The following is a 15,046-nucleotide window of genomic DNA, read 5'->3' on the forward strand; positions in this document are numbered from 1 at the left end:
CAGGGGAATTTACCTAAGTTATTATTTTTTTAACTCTAAAGTTAAATTCTCCTTTAAACAAAACAACAGCCATGACGGAAAAAGAAAGAGGAAACAAGGAAAAGAGGAGCTTTTACCTCTGAATGGCTTGTAAAGGCCACTCCTGCCTCACACTCTCTTATTATACCCTGTAAACTCTGAACTGAAGCAAGTGAGTCAGGGGAATGAGAATGCTATTTTATTTAATATTTACCAGCTTTGTTCAAACTTTTTTTAAAAGATGCTGCTCTACCCCATTGGCTTGTGCCAAACCAAACTGTGCAACCTGAGGGCCACAATGGAGGCAGGATGAGGAGAGGGAGCCCCCAGAATCAACTTCCTGAACAAGGTACAACTGGCTCAATCATTTATGCCCCTCCTAAGGCGCTTGCCACATTCTGCCTTACATTATAGCTATGGACTCATAGGCTCTTTGATCAATTCCCCGAGGGCAGGGATGTTGCCTAGTACATAACAAATGGCAATATCTGTAGATTCAATGGAATATCTTATCCATTTTTACATGCTCCCAATAGCTACAGGATTGCCCCAAAAGGGATTCAATAAACACACTGATTGAATGCTATATCATGCATCTACTCTGAGACTGAAAATTATTTCCAGTGTAAACTTTCCTTAGGTGGCTCCCTCCCAGCAGCAAGTAGTTAATTGTACTGGCACTAAAATTGAAATAAAATGTTCAGACGTGAAACCATGTCACTGCTTTGCATGTCTGGTGTTTTAAGAGTACAGCTAGAGTCTATCTTTAGTTAATGGCTCATTAGGCATTTATTTGAAAATAATTAAAATATTCATATGTATCACCTTTTTGGTATATCATAGCTAGGGAGACCAAATTGTGTTACCTCCTATATCAGTTTTTTAAATTTAATAGTATTACCCAGTGAAACAAGAAAATCTCACAGTGCCAATATCCACACTCTCTCCTCCTTTGGTTTCTGCCTCTGGTATTCATTCACAAGTAATAGCAGTTGCCATTTATTCAGACCCTAGCATGTGCTGGGTGCTTTACCCATTTTTATTTAATTTGTCATAACCTTATAAGTTAAAGATTATAATCCCCATTTTTCAGATTCAGATGATAATTAACTCATGTAATCTTCATAACCTCGCAAGGTATATTAGTCAGGGTTCTTCAACTAGAGAGAGAGGGAGAGAGAGAGAGAGAGAGAGACTTATTTTAAGGAATTGACTCACATGATTGTGGAGGCTGGCAAGTCCATAATCTGCAGGGTGAGCCAGCAGGCTGCAGGCCCAGGGAAGAGTTGCATTTCAAGTCCAGAGGCAGTATGTTGGCAGAATTCCTTTTTTTTTTCAGGGGAGGTCAGTCTTTTTCTATTTGGGCCTTCAACTGATTGGATAAGGCCCACCCACATTATGGAAAGCAATCTGCTTCACTCAAAGTCCACTGTTAATGTCACCTGAGAAAAAATACCTTCGCATAAACATCTAGACTATGTTTGACCAAATATCTGAGTACTGTGGCCTGGCCAAACTGACACATAAAGTTAACCATCATACAAGGTAAATATTATGATTTCATGCTACTGTAGGGGAACAAAACTTGCCACCCCAAAATGTCTCTTTGGTATGCAGATTTTTTTTAGAACTGAAAACAATCAAGGCCCAAAAGACTCAGGAATAAATTTTGACCTTCCCCCTAATTGACTAAAAATTTTAGATATAGGGTCTATTCCAGGAATAGAGCTATCACCAGAGATACCTGCAAAAAATATGGGCTAGGGATGGTAAGGGAATAGGGCCTAGAGATCAAAGTCCACTCTGTGTCCCATTGTCTCTTCCTGACCCAGCAAACAGTTATTTACCAAACATTTATATGAATTGCCTTCTCCCCCTTTCAAGTCCCAAACCACGACCCACAGCATCTTCTTTTGCCTTTAAACTGAAGATGATATTTAAGGTAAGGGTGTCAGTCATTTTGGTGAGTTACTCAGTTTTCCTGGCTCTCTGCCAGGAAATAACATATGTTATTAAACTGTTGTTTGATTTTCTTCTGTTAATCTGTCTCAATTGAATTCTTACACCAGCCAGAAGAACCTAAAAGGAAAGAGGAAAATTTCTTCCTCCCTGACATTACAGACGAACACAGTAAGGCTCACAGGTATTGAGTAATTTGCATGACATCAGACAGTTTGTTTCAAAGCATCTGGACTTTATAAAAGGGGTTTTTGTTTTCCAAGTCCATATATTTTTCACTACATATACTGTCTCTCAAATTAATGTTTTTTTAATTAAGTAGAAATGTATTCTCCCAGGACCAAACTCATGTTAAAAGAAGCATTTAGTGATTGTAGCTGTACATTTTAAAGGTCTAATTTATCCACTAATAAATATCTACAAAGGATGATGATCTAATCTAATGAAGTAGGTGTCTGTCATGAGAAACAACTCTTTACAACCAAACAGGCAGTGACAAAAACTAGGGAATCCTGTCCTTCACAATCTCTGAAAACGTTTCCATGTATTCTATTTCTGATGCCAACACTTGAATTCAGGACCCTTCTACTTCTACAGCATTTCACTGCTAGTCTTCACCTTATATTCCAAAATTCTGCATCTAATCAGACCGCCAGAAACACCAGAACCTTCTCCCTCACACCTTTAGTATTTATCTGTTATCCACGAAAAAAAGCTGAAAATTTGAAGTGAAGCATCAAAAATCTTTTGCAGACGAGCTTCAAGTACCCTTCCAGCCACCGTTTTTGCCCTTCACTATGAAAAACACATTCAGATTAAACTTGTCCCCAAGAAGGTTCATGAGCTCATATATTACTTGATTTTTTTTTTTTTTTTTTTTTTTGCAGTTTCTGCCTTTGCGTTGACCTTTCTCCCAGGTGAGCTTATCTTCTGATTCCATCTCTTACCCTTCCAGGCTTCTCAAAGTTTTCTTACCACCCCAGCCAGAGGCAACTCTCCTTCCCCAAACTGCTTAAGAGTGTAGTTAAGGTTTGCAGTTTCAGGTACTGGATGATCTCTATTTATGCACTTTTCTCATCTGTTCAAAGAGAGGGCTGGATTCAGGGCCCGAAAAGGAATCCCAAAGCCAATGCAATCTGTTCACCATTACCTGAGGATGCCCTGTGTTCTGCACAAAGGCTGTCAAAGTAGGTGCTCAATAAATATTTAACACCTTAATTGACGAACGATACAGAGAAGAAAACTGCAACTTGTGGGACAAGAGCGAACTTCCTTCTCAGCGAAGGGTGACTTTTGGCTCTCTTCCACTTCCCTGCGTTTCACAGGTCCAGGCACACAGCCGACTATGCCACCGGACCCTAGGAAGGGAAAGGCACTACGCATGCCCAGTATCCAGGGGCGCCTCCAGGCGCGCAGCCTGCTCGGCCCCGCCCCTCCCGTCGCTCGGGTGCGCGCGTGCGCGGCCCCGCGGAGCGTGCCCTGCGTGCGGGTGCCCGCCGAGCCCGCCGGGCGCTGGTTCCCCGAGTGCCCGGGCCGGGGCTGGAGGAGCGGGCACCGGGCCGGGGCAGCGAGCAGCAAGCAGAGCAGACGGCGGGCGCTGCCTGAGGCGACAAGGACAGCGAACGGTGAGTGAGGGGACCGTGAGCGAGCGGGCGGGCGCCTCCGCGCGTGCGCAGCGTCGGACCGCCGGGCCAGGGGCGCGCTCCCGGCCGCGGGCCGAAGGGGCAGAGCTTGGCTGGGCAGGGACGGGGCTGCCGGCCGGCGTCGGGACAGGGGTTGTGGGGGCGCCCGGATCCCCGTCCCGGCTCGAGAGGCGCTGGCCGCGCGGGTGGGCTTCGGGAAGAGCTCCAGGCGGGACGGTGCTGGTCTCGCGCGGAGGTCTTGGCGTCCGGGCCCGAGGGCAGGGCTAGCTGCAGCTGAGGACGCCGGGGAGGGGCGAGGCGAACCCCCCGAGGCTCCTGCCTGCAGTACGGGCGCTCGCTGAGTGCGCGGCCCCCGGAGGTGGCCGAGGTCCAGGGAGGGGGCGCGGCCGAGCAGCTTCGGCGTCGAGCAGGTGGCGGGGCCGCGCCCCTCGCCCGGGAGTCGCGGGTTGGAAACGGGAGCAAAGTTCCCCGGAGCAACTTTACTGGGGCGCAGCCTGCGGGGCCCGGCCGACACCCCGTCCTTCGCCCAGCCCTGTTGGCCTCAGGACCCCCGTGAATGCTGGTGGGCTTTTGCGGGTTCAGTTTCCTTCTGGTCCTGGAGCTCGTCCTCCAAGTTCTGAGCTGTATTCACTGCCAATTCGCTCTTAAAATAGCTGTGTAAGTTTGGTGTTTCGGTAAGAAGGATATTTGCTCTCTTGGGAAGAAAGGGCTTATATTGCCAGTTTGTTTGTTTTTTTTAATCTCAAAGAAAGTATTGTTAGGGCATACCGGGGACTCCTATTTATCAAGAAACCTATTGTCCTGTGTGTGCTTGGAGAAAGCCAGCTAATTTCTATTATTAGCCGTAAAAAGACAAAGGGAGATAACTGTGCTTTCTCTTCTCCTTTCTTTCTTTCTCTCTCTCTCTCTTTTTTTTTTTTTTTTTTTTTTACCCTTTGGTTTAAATACTCTCTGCCACCTCGCCACATCTTGGAGTACTGTAGTTCCCAAAACTGGCTGCACAAAAGGATCATTGGAGACTTTTAAAACTCTGCTCAAAATTGCACCCCAGACCAATTAAAACACGGTGTGTAGTTTATAAAGTTCCCTCGGTAATTCCAATAGTGCAGCAGAGTTTGGGAAGCATAGGTTTAATTTAAGAAAGTCAAGATTTTAGTTTTGCAAAGTAGCATTCAGTTTGTAACTGATGAGACGAAACTCTGGCTTCGTTTTCCATAGACAGGAACTCACAAAGAGTGGTTTGTTCCCGCCGGGGAGGGAGGGAGGGAGGGAAGCGTCTCTAATGGTTCAAACTTTAGCTGAACTGTATAATACGACTCCAGCGTCCAGACATTGTTCTAACTGGTGTTTTGAATTTCTTTTGGGCGTGTTGAATTTCCTAGCAGTAAGCCCACCTTCCTAACCCCTGCCGCACCCAAAGGGTTTCATCTTTTAACCCTCTCTCAGCCTCCCTCCCCCGTTTCCCCTCTTAACCATCCCCCAGCGTCAGAGAGGATCCCCGCCCCCAGCATGTACCGACTCTAAGGGGTGACTTCAGGTTCCCATAGCAACGGGTCTTCCAGGGGAAGTGGACGGGTCTCCCTTTGGTTTTCTGAATAGGACTCTTCCTTTTCTAAAGATTTTGAATGAGCCTTTTCAGTTCTTGGCCTCAGCTCAGGTAAGGGTGAGTTCACGCAATTCCACTCTTTCTTTCTAAGTAATTTCAGAGTTATTTATTAATGCTGTTGTATGAAGTGATAATGCTAGCAGCTCTGCTGTTCTTCCTTTACCAGTCTTTGCGCTAAGCACTTGTGTAACAAAGTTCCAAAAGAGGTGGAAGCAACTTTTTTTAAAAAATGGTTTTTCTTTGGGGCACACAAATCTACGAAGTATATGCATCATTTTTCTAAACTCCGAAGACATATTTAAGAAAATTTAAAAGTGAAATATAATCCTATATCCATGCAAAAACCTTTGCTAATTTGTGGCCCCAAAATGTCATTGTCAGTTTGTAAATTGTTTCGTTCCTAGAAAGTGCTTTGCCATGATTCTTTGCAAAACGTTAAACCACTTGCAACATTATACTTTAAAATAACAAAGGAAAGGCACAGTTTGTCTACAGATTCACCCACTCCTTCCCTTCCCCAACACACACACATCCAAACAAAGATAATTTTTTAAAATGTTCATTCTTTTATGTTCAAAACAGATATTCCGCAGCCAACTAATTCCAGTTTACCTTGCAAGGAACTCTTAAAACTGTTCCACACAAAATAGTACAGACATATTTACGTGTCTTTAGGCTTTTTGTTTTTATGAAACCTTTCCAACTTTAGTGTGTAAATAATAATCAGAATTCGATCAGTCAATTCAAAATGCTTATGGTAGTATAGTGACTCCCAGCATCTACTGGGGATTGCAGAGGTTTTCTTTACTCTTCTGTTATGTGCTAGTTAACTTTCTGGTTATCAAGCAGATTCCATAAGGTTAATTTTCCCCATTTTACTCTGAGAAGAGAATAATAGTGGAAAATCCTCTCATTTGATGGACCTTGTAGTTCACCAGTAATGCTGTGCAGCTAAGGCAGTAACTGCTCACCTAATCTTTTCATTCCATGTTTAAAAATTGAGGCCTTCTAAGCATCTACAGTTGAGAATTTCTATTCTTTCTACGGTTTTTAAACATTTTAAAATGAAAAACCATTGTCCTTGTTGTAGACATTTTGGGAATTACCAAAACAAGTTAAAAAAATAAAAATCACAGGTACGTCCAGAAAGGACTGTTCATGGGATGATATGCTTCCATTTGTCCCATTTTATTTGTCTGCATATATACACTTTTAAGCAAAATTGGCACTTTAATTTCATTTGTGTTTTTGAATACTGCCTTTTCGCTTAATGTATCACAGACATTTCCTATGCCCTTAAATCTTCTTTGAAAATAAGATTTTTAATGATGGGTATGCCAAAGTTTATTTAGCTAGTTTTCTCTTTTTTGACATATTTCCATTTTCAGTGTTTGGAGGTATGATATTAAATTCTGGTTGCAAATCCTAGCTTGGCCACTTCCGATCTAAGTGACCTTAATTACCTAATTATTTGATTGTGCTTCCTTTATCCATAGAATGGGGGGTAGTAATTGTGCTGGCAACATAGAGTTTTGGAGCGATGGAATGAACCAGATAGAGGAAGGTCTTCGACAGAGTCTGGCAAAGGATGTAGGCTCAGAAAGTAATAGCAGACACACAGGCAGAGCTGGGGTAAATGCCCTTGTCTGAAAGTCTTACTGTCTCTGACTTGCTCAGGCTAGATTTATAGCAGAATTCCTGGGGCAGAGGTGAACTCTTTTATGACTCTTGAGGCCTGTTGCCAAGTTGCTTATGCCAGAACACGTCAATGCCCTTACACACTGAACGGTCTTTCCTTAGTGTCAGCACTCCAGTGTTTAATCTTTCCTAATCTTCTATAAAAATGTGGTCTTATTTTAATTCATATTTTTTTGGTAACTAGTGAAATTAGTAATTTGCTTTTTATTTGTTCATTTTGCCTTCTGAGAGTTGTCCAGGTACTTTGTCCATCTTATTGTTAAATGATGATTTTTAAAAATGATTTAAAATATCTTTTAATATAAAGAGATAATATATGTATAATTAAATATTCTATATATATTATATAACATGCTCTTAATATAAAGGGCAAATAATATAAATATGCTCTTAATGTAAAGAGCATTGTGCCTTTATCATATTTGTAATCTTTTTTTTCCTCCGCAGCTCATTATTTGTCTTTTAATTTACTTTATGGTGTTTTCCAAACAACAGGATATTTTTACTTTTATGTTGTCAGCTCTTTCCATCTTGTCCGTTATGACTTTTCCTTGTAAATATTTACGTTTGAAAATATAAACAGAGGTGAGGTAAATGAAACAAAAATTTTGGAAATATATTAAATTTGTACATTTAGTTCTATATTAGCACATGGATGTGAATTGTTTTACAGCACCTTCTCCTCCTGAGCCAGCCCATCTAGTCTACCAGCACCATCTGTTAAACAGTCCAGCCTTTCCTCAGTGGTTTGTGGTCTTCCCTTTAGTATATTTTAAGATCTTGACTAGCTTTTGGGTCTGATTCTGTTTTAGGTCTTACTCATCTATCATTGACCTCTTATCTTAATCAATGTTAAATCTTTTTCAATGTACATTTAGAATATATAAAAGTATCTGCTAGAGGAAGTCACACTGTTCTTTAAAAAATCATAGTTATAGTCATCTATCCTTTCAAATAAAAATTATATTACTATCTTTATACTAATACATGCACATAATTTAAATCTAAGAATACTAAAATACTTATTGTAAAATAAGTGGTCCCCTATCTCTCATCACCCTCCACCCATCCCCTCAGGCTCCTCAGTGGCAGTCTTTTGACTGTTACTGGTTTCTTTTGAGTTTTTCACTGGGACCACATACGAGGTCTTTTCCTGTTGGGCTGGTCAGAGGGTGGTCATCAGGCAGCACCCTGCGCTGAGGAAAGGGTCCAGCTGCCAGTGTTGGGGAGACATCTGGCTGGAGTCTTAGCATGCTCTTCACTTTGGGGAAGGTTCTGGTGCTCTCACAGTCCAAATACTTACCTGTTTTATCTACTCTCCCAAGAATCAGTCTCCAGTCTTGCTGGGCTCAGGCAGGGACTGTGGGCCAGAGCAGGAGGTGGGAGGGGCATCCGGGAAGTGGGGCTGCTAACCTTATTTTAGCCCGCTACCCACTGGAGTGCTTCTCAGCTTTTCTCACTGCTGGTGGAGCGTTTCACTCTTAGGGCTGCTGAGCTGCTACTTGTCCATCTGCTTTCCACTTTCATGATTTTGTTGTAATTTCCACTACAGTTCTTTAAGTCCTTGCATCTTTGTCTTCTGGAAAGAACTCTTATTTATTTATTTATTTATTTATTTATTTTTTGCGGTACGCGGGCCTCTCACTGTTGTGGCCTCTCCCGTTGTGGAGCACAGGCTCCGGACGCGCATGCTCAGGGGCCATGAATCATGGGCCCAGCCGCTCCGTGGCATGTGGGATCTTCCCGGACCGGGGCACGAACCCGCGTCCCCTGCATCGGCAGGCGGACTCTCAACCACTGCACCACCAGGGAAGCCCTGGAAAGAACTCTTTACTGCCATTTTTGTGGAGTTTAGAGGGACGATGTGCTTGAATGTTTTGTCAAATGTGCCATCTTAACCTGGAATGCTCTGCAGATGAATCCTTAGAACTGAGAAATATCCAGTTATTTTGGTTCGTTGGCAAGGACTGTCATGTACATGTGAAGTAGTCAGTGTCTCTCTGAAGGGATGTGAAAAGTTATACAGACCTTCTGTCTCTTAGCAGAGGTGTTTTGTTTGTTTGTTTACTCTTTATATAAGTCCTAATATTTATTGTTAGGGTTCTTCTTAGGTATTTATGTTTTTGTTGCTGTTGTGATGGGTTCTTCAAATTGCCTATTGCTGACATAAGATGGTGGTTGATTTTTGTAATTTTATTTTATAGCTGGTTCTTACTCTAAGAGCTTTGCAGTTTATTCTCTTGGGTTTCCTAGTTACGTAATGACACTTGTGTCTACTTCTTTCTAACAATTATACCTTTTATTTTTGTTTTACGGCAGGCTGCACTAGCGTTAGCATTCTGGAACATTATAAAATACATCTGGAACATTATCAAATAGTAATGGCAGTAATGTGCAAACTTTTGTTCTTTAATAGGAAAAACAGTAGTACAATATTGGCTTTTGTTTTATCATAATTCCTCATCAGGACAGAGGAAATCTATCCTTTTATTTCCAATTTACCTAGAGGTATTTTTATTATTTTTTTAAGGGATAGGAATTGAATGGAATTCAATTAGCAGTAATCTGCTAATAGGAATTAGCAGATTTCTGTTAGCAGCTACGGTTTATCACTGGTATTTCTTAACAGATCTACTGACTTGAGTCCCAAATATTAAACTGGAGTAAATCCTTCCTTTTGAATAATTCTTTAGAAAAGTGAATTCAGTTTGTGACAAAATTAAAAGGTAACATCACATTCAGTGCGTATTCATGTCTTCTGTGTTGGGGGCTGTGTGGGATACAGTCACCAGGGCTTTTTCAAAAGAAAATATTGTAAATTGCAGAATCCAACAATCAACTCTCATCTTTACTCTTGGCAGCACTTGCTATAGTTGGTCATTCTCTCTTTTGATTTGACTTTCTTCATTTGATTTTGAGGACACCACAGTCTCCTTCTTTTCCTTCTGTACCACTGGCTTTTCAGTCATTTTTTTTTTAATGTGTGTGGTTTTTTGTTTGTTTGTTTGTTTTCACACCAGCCTGTTAATTTGGAATACTTCAGGGCTCAGTTCTTGTGGGACTCTTGTCACAAACAATTGTAAGATTTTAATAAAGTACCATGTAGCTCCTTTAGACTCCCAATGTGTATTTCCAGTTGAAGTAGGTCTTTTAAACTCCTGATGCATATATCCAACTACTTTTTTGACTTCTTCACTTGAATACGTAAAATATACTTCAATTTTAAGGACTAAAACGGAATTTCTGATCTTCCTCTGCAAACCTGCTCTCCCTGTATGTAACCTGCCCTATTTTGGTGTCGGGGTAGCTCCATTTTTTGGGTTATTCAAGCCAGAAACCTTGGAATCATCCTGACTCTTCTCTTTCTCTCCCACTTTACATCCAGGCTGTTAGCAGATCCTGCTGCTCTATCTTCCAGATGTATCCAGAATCCTGTCTTCCAAATAAATCCAGGAGTTCAACCCCTTTTCTCACGTCTACTGCAAGCACCTTCCTCCAAGTCTCCAGCACCTGTTGCTTGGATGGTATGCAGTGGCCTCTCCTTTCTTCTTCCCTGCCTTCCTTTAATATGTTATTGGCATAACAACCAGAGTGATCTTTTTAAACCATAGGTCGCATATGCTTAAAACCCTTCTCTGGCTCTCCATGTCACTCAGAGTAAAAGTCGAGATTCCTCATAATGATTCACAAAGCCCGACACCTTCTGGTTACCAAGACCTCTGACCTCCTCCCCACTCCTCTCCCTGCAATGGAATGCTCTCCATTCCAGCCATCCTTACCTCCTTGCTGATCCTGGAACCCTCCAGGCACATTCCCACTTTTAGGTCTTTGTGCTGGGTTTACCCTCTGCCTGTAGTATTTTCTCCCCAGATGCATTCATGGCCAGCTCCCTCACTGCCTTCAGGTCTTCACTAAGCTACCACCCTGTCAGTGATGTCTATGCTGTTTACAGTTGCGAACTGTGCCTGGTATCCCTCTTGGAATGCTTTACGTTTTCCTTTCTCCATAGCATCTACTACCTTCTAAATTACCGTATGACTTATTTATTTATTGTTTATTTTTAGTGAATGCTCTTTTCCCGTCCCTGCTAGACAGTAAGTTCCATGTGGCCAGGTATTTTATGTCTGTTTATTAATGTGTCCCAAGTGTGTGGTACATAGAAGATGGTCAGTAAATGTTTTTTGAATAAATGAACATAGTCTGCCTTCTCCATTTTTTTTCCAATGAATTTTTCATAAAGCAGTGTAGTCCTTTGGCATCTGTGGATCTAGCATTGGTGATTTAGCATCCCATCAGCAACGGGGAAGTTGAAGAACATGTATAATTTATAATGGATATAATAATACAGAGAGTGGTTATGAGGATTAAATAGGATACTGTCTGTAAAGTGCCAAACTGTGCCAGTGTGTAGGAACAGGTCACTTAACTGTCAGAAAGCCTTAGCCATCTGAATGATGTTAATTGAATTCTAGAACCTGCTCTCTTTGGATTTCGGTTTTTTAAGCAACGGTGGGCAGTGGCTTCACCTTGGGAACATTTCAAAATACAGGGGAGCCTGAGCTCCCTGATAAATATCAGTGATGTGCTCTTCCTTTGTTTTATTCTTTAACCCGTCTGTTAAAGTGGAATGCAACCACTTGTTTTCTCCTTTTGTGCTTTCTTGCTGTTCAGGACATCTCCACATCTCTCAGTCTCCTTTAAGTCCTTTTTTCCTCTGAGGTTCTAGCTGAAATAAGTGTTTTTTTTGTTTGTTTGTTTGTTTGTTTTGTGATACGCAGGCCTCTCACTGTTGTGGCCTCTCCCGTTGCAGAGCACAGGCTCCAGACGCGCAGGCTCAGCGGCCATGGCTCATGGGCCAAGCCGCTCCGCGGCATGTGGGATCCTCCCAGACCAGGGTACGAACCCACGTCCCCTGCACTGGCAGGTGGACTCTCAACCACTGCGCCACCAGGGAAGCCCTGAAATAAGTTCTTTTATAAGGTGATTTTGAAATCCTTCAGAGGCACAGAGAAGCACGTAGTTGAACATGATATTAAATCCACAAAGTCAAAAGCTCTCAGGCCTTTAGCTTCAGTTCCCCAGACAAGCATGCGTTGTGGCCATCCCTGCAGCAACCATCAGAGCCATCGTTTTGCTTACAGAGTTTCTAGAGTCTCCTTTTGTGTCCTTTAAATCTGAGAATATCTCAGAAACATCAGGCTCCCTCCTCTTTTGATAGAGCAAGAAATATTTGTAGGCTTTTTACTGTGGCAATTACTGTGCAAATAAGGTGAGTCATGTGCCAGAAAAAGATGATTATTTTAGAGATTGTGAAGGCAGCCAAAGAATAGACAATAAACCAAAACCACGATGTATGTATCTCTAGAAATGTATAAACCCAGTGCCAGTAACCTGAACACAAAAATGTGAACATTTTCTTCAATTTCTAATTTTTTTCCTCAAAAACTATCTAATTACTTAGTTTTTTAAAAATCTACTTTATTTTTCTCTAATAGTATATGAGCAGGGGAGGTCCCCACATTCAGAGAGTGTAAACATTTTAGCCTCAGTTACCATACATATTACAAATAAAATTTCACAAGCACCACATTCTGAATGTATCACCTGATGAATTTGCCTTGTCTTTGAACATGAGATCATTGTATTTGTGCTTTTTTTTTTTTTAATATACAGCAGGTTCCCATTAGTTATCCATTTTATACATATTAGTGTTTATATGTCAATCCCAGTTTCCCATCTCATCACACCAGCACCCTAGTCCCCTGCCACTTTCCCCTATGCCACTTTGGTGCCCATACGTTTGTTCTCTACATCTGTGTTAATTTCTGCCTTGCACCAGTTCATTTGTACCATTTTTCTAGGTTCCACATACATGTGTTAATATACGATATTTGTTTTTCTCTTTCTGACTTACTTCACTCTGTATGACAGTCTGTAGATCTATCTACATCTCTACAAATGACCCAATTTCATTCCTTTTTAAGGCTGAGTAATATTCCATTGTATATATGTACCACATCTTCTTTATCCATTCGTCTGTCGATGGGCATTTAGGTTGCTTCCATGTCCTGGCTATCGTAAATAGTGCTGCAGTGAACATTGGGGTGCATGTGTCTTTTTGAATTATGGTTTTCTCTGGGTATATGCCCAATAGTGAGATTGCCGGGTCATATGCTAATTCTATTTTTAGTTTTTTAAGGAACCTCCATACTGTTCTCCATAGTGGCTGTGTCACTTTATGTTCCCACCAACAGAGCAAGAGGGTTCTCTTTTCTCCACACCTTCTCCAGCGTTTGTTGTTTGTATATTTTCTGATGCCCATTCTAACTGGTGTGAGGTGATACCTCATTGTGGTTTTGATTTGCATTTCTCTAACAGTTAGTGATATTGAGCAGCTTTTCATGTGCTTCTTGGCCATCTGTACGTCTTCTTTGGTGAAATGTCTATTTAGGTTTTCTGCCCATTTTTGGATTGGGTTGTTTGTTTTTGTAATATTAAGCTGCATGAGCTGTTTATATATTTTGGAGATTAATCCTTTGTCTGTTGATACATTTGCAAATATTTTCTCCCATTCTGAGGGTTGTCTTTTCGTCTTGTTTGTAATTTCCTTTGCTGTGCAAAAGCTTTTAAGTTTCATTGGGTCCCATTTGTTTATTTTTGTTTTTATTTCCACTACTCTAGGAGGTGGATCAAAAAAGATCTTGCTGTGATTTATGTCAAAGAGTGTTCTTCCTATGTTTTCCTCTAAGAGTTTTATAGTGTCCGGTCTTATATTTAGGTCTCAAATCCATTTTGAATTTAATTTTGTGTATGGTGTTAGGGAGTGTTCTAATTTCATTATTTTACATGTAGCTGTCCAGTTTTCCCAGCACCACTTATGGAAGAGACTGTCTTTTCTCCATTGTATATCCTTGCATCCTTTGTAATAGATTAGTTGACCATAGGTGTGTGGGTTTATCTCTGGGCTTTCTATCCTGTTCCATTGATCTATATTTCTGTTTTTGCGCCAGTACCATATTGTCTTGATTACTGTAGCTTCGTAGTGTAGTCTGAAGTCAGGGAGTCTGATTGCTCCACCTCCGTTTTTTTCCCTCAGTATCGCTTTGGGTTTTTGGGGTCCTTTGTGTCTCCATTCAAATTTTTAAGATTTTTTTTTCTAGTTCTGTAAAAATGCCATTGGTAATTTGATAGGAATTGCATTGAATCTGTAGATTGCTTAGTGTAGTATAGTCATTTTCACAATATTGGTTCTTCCAATCCAAGAACATGGTATATCTCTCCATCTGTTTGTATCATCTTTAATTTCTTTCATCAGTGTCTTATAGTTTTCTGCATACAGGTCTTTTGTCTCCCTTGGTAGGTTTATTCCTAGGTATTTTTTTCTTTTTGTTGCAATTGTGAATGGGATTGTTTCCTTAATTTCTCTTTCATATATTTCATCATTAGTGTATAGGAATGCAAAAGATTTCTGTGCATTAATTTTGTATCCTGCAACTTTACCAAATTCATTGATTAGCTCTAGTAGTTTTCTGGTGGCATCTTTAGGATTCTCTATGTATAGTAATAGGTCACTTGCAAACAGTGACAGTTTTATTTCTTTTCCAATTTGTATTCCTTTTATTTCTTTTTCTTCTCTGATTGCCATGGCTAAGACTTCCAAAACTACGTTGAATAATAGTGGTGCGAGTGGACATCCTTGTCTTGTTCCTGATCTTAGAGAAAATGCTTTCAGTTTTTCACCATTGAGAATGATGTTTGCGTGGGTTTGTCATATATGACCTTTACTATGTTGAGGTAGGTTCCCTCTATGCCCATTTTCTGGATCGTTTTTTATCATAAATAGGTGTTGAATTCTCTCAAAAGCTTTTTCTGTGTCTGTTGAGATGATCATATGGTTTTTATTCTTCAATTTGTTAATATGGTGTATCACATTGATTGATTTGCGTATATTGAAGAACCCTTGCATCTCTGGGATAAGTCCCACTTGATCATGCTGTATAATCCTTTTGATGTGTTTTTGGATTCTGTTTGCTAGTATTCTGTGGAGGATTTTTGCATGTATATTCATGAGTGATATTGGTCTGTAATTTTCTTTCTTTGTAGTATCTTTGTCTGGTTTTGT

At 40.9% G+C, this 15,046-nt stretch overlaps 1 protein-coding gene across 1 annotated transcript in view; it reads left to right on the forward strand.

The window, feature by feature from the left end:
* Positions 1 to 3,470: 3,470 nt before the first annotated feature.
* Positions 3,471 to 15,046, forward strand: part of BTBD3 (BTB domain containing 3) — a 39,282-nt gene continuing 27,706 nt past the window's right edge. Inside the window, exon 1 of the mRNA XM_082643875.1 lies at positions 3,471 to 3,602. The gene's annotated coding sequence lies outside the window, so the exon portion shown is untranslated. The remainder of the gene's footprint in view (positions 3,603 to 15,046) is intronic.

This window comes from Mesoplodon mirus (assembly GCF_964341445.2).
Source record: "Mesoplodon mirus genome assembly, chromosome: 15".
Taxonomy (NCBI): domain Eukaryota; kingdom Metazoa; phylum Chordata; class Mammalia; order Artiodactyla; family Ziphiidae; genus Mesoplodon; species Mesoplodon mirus.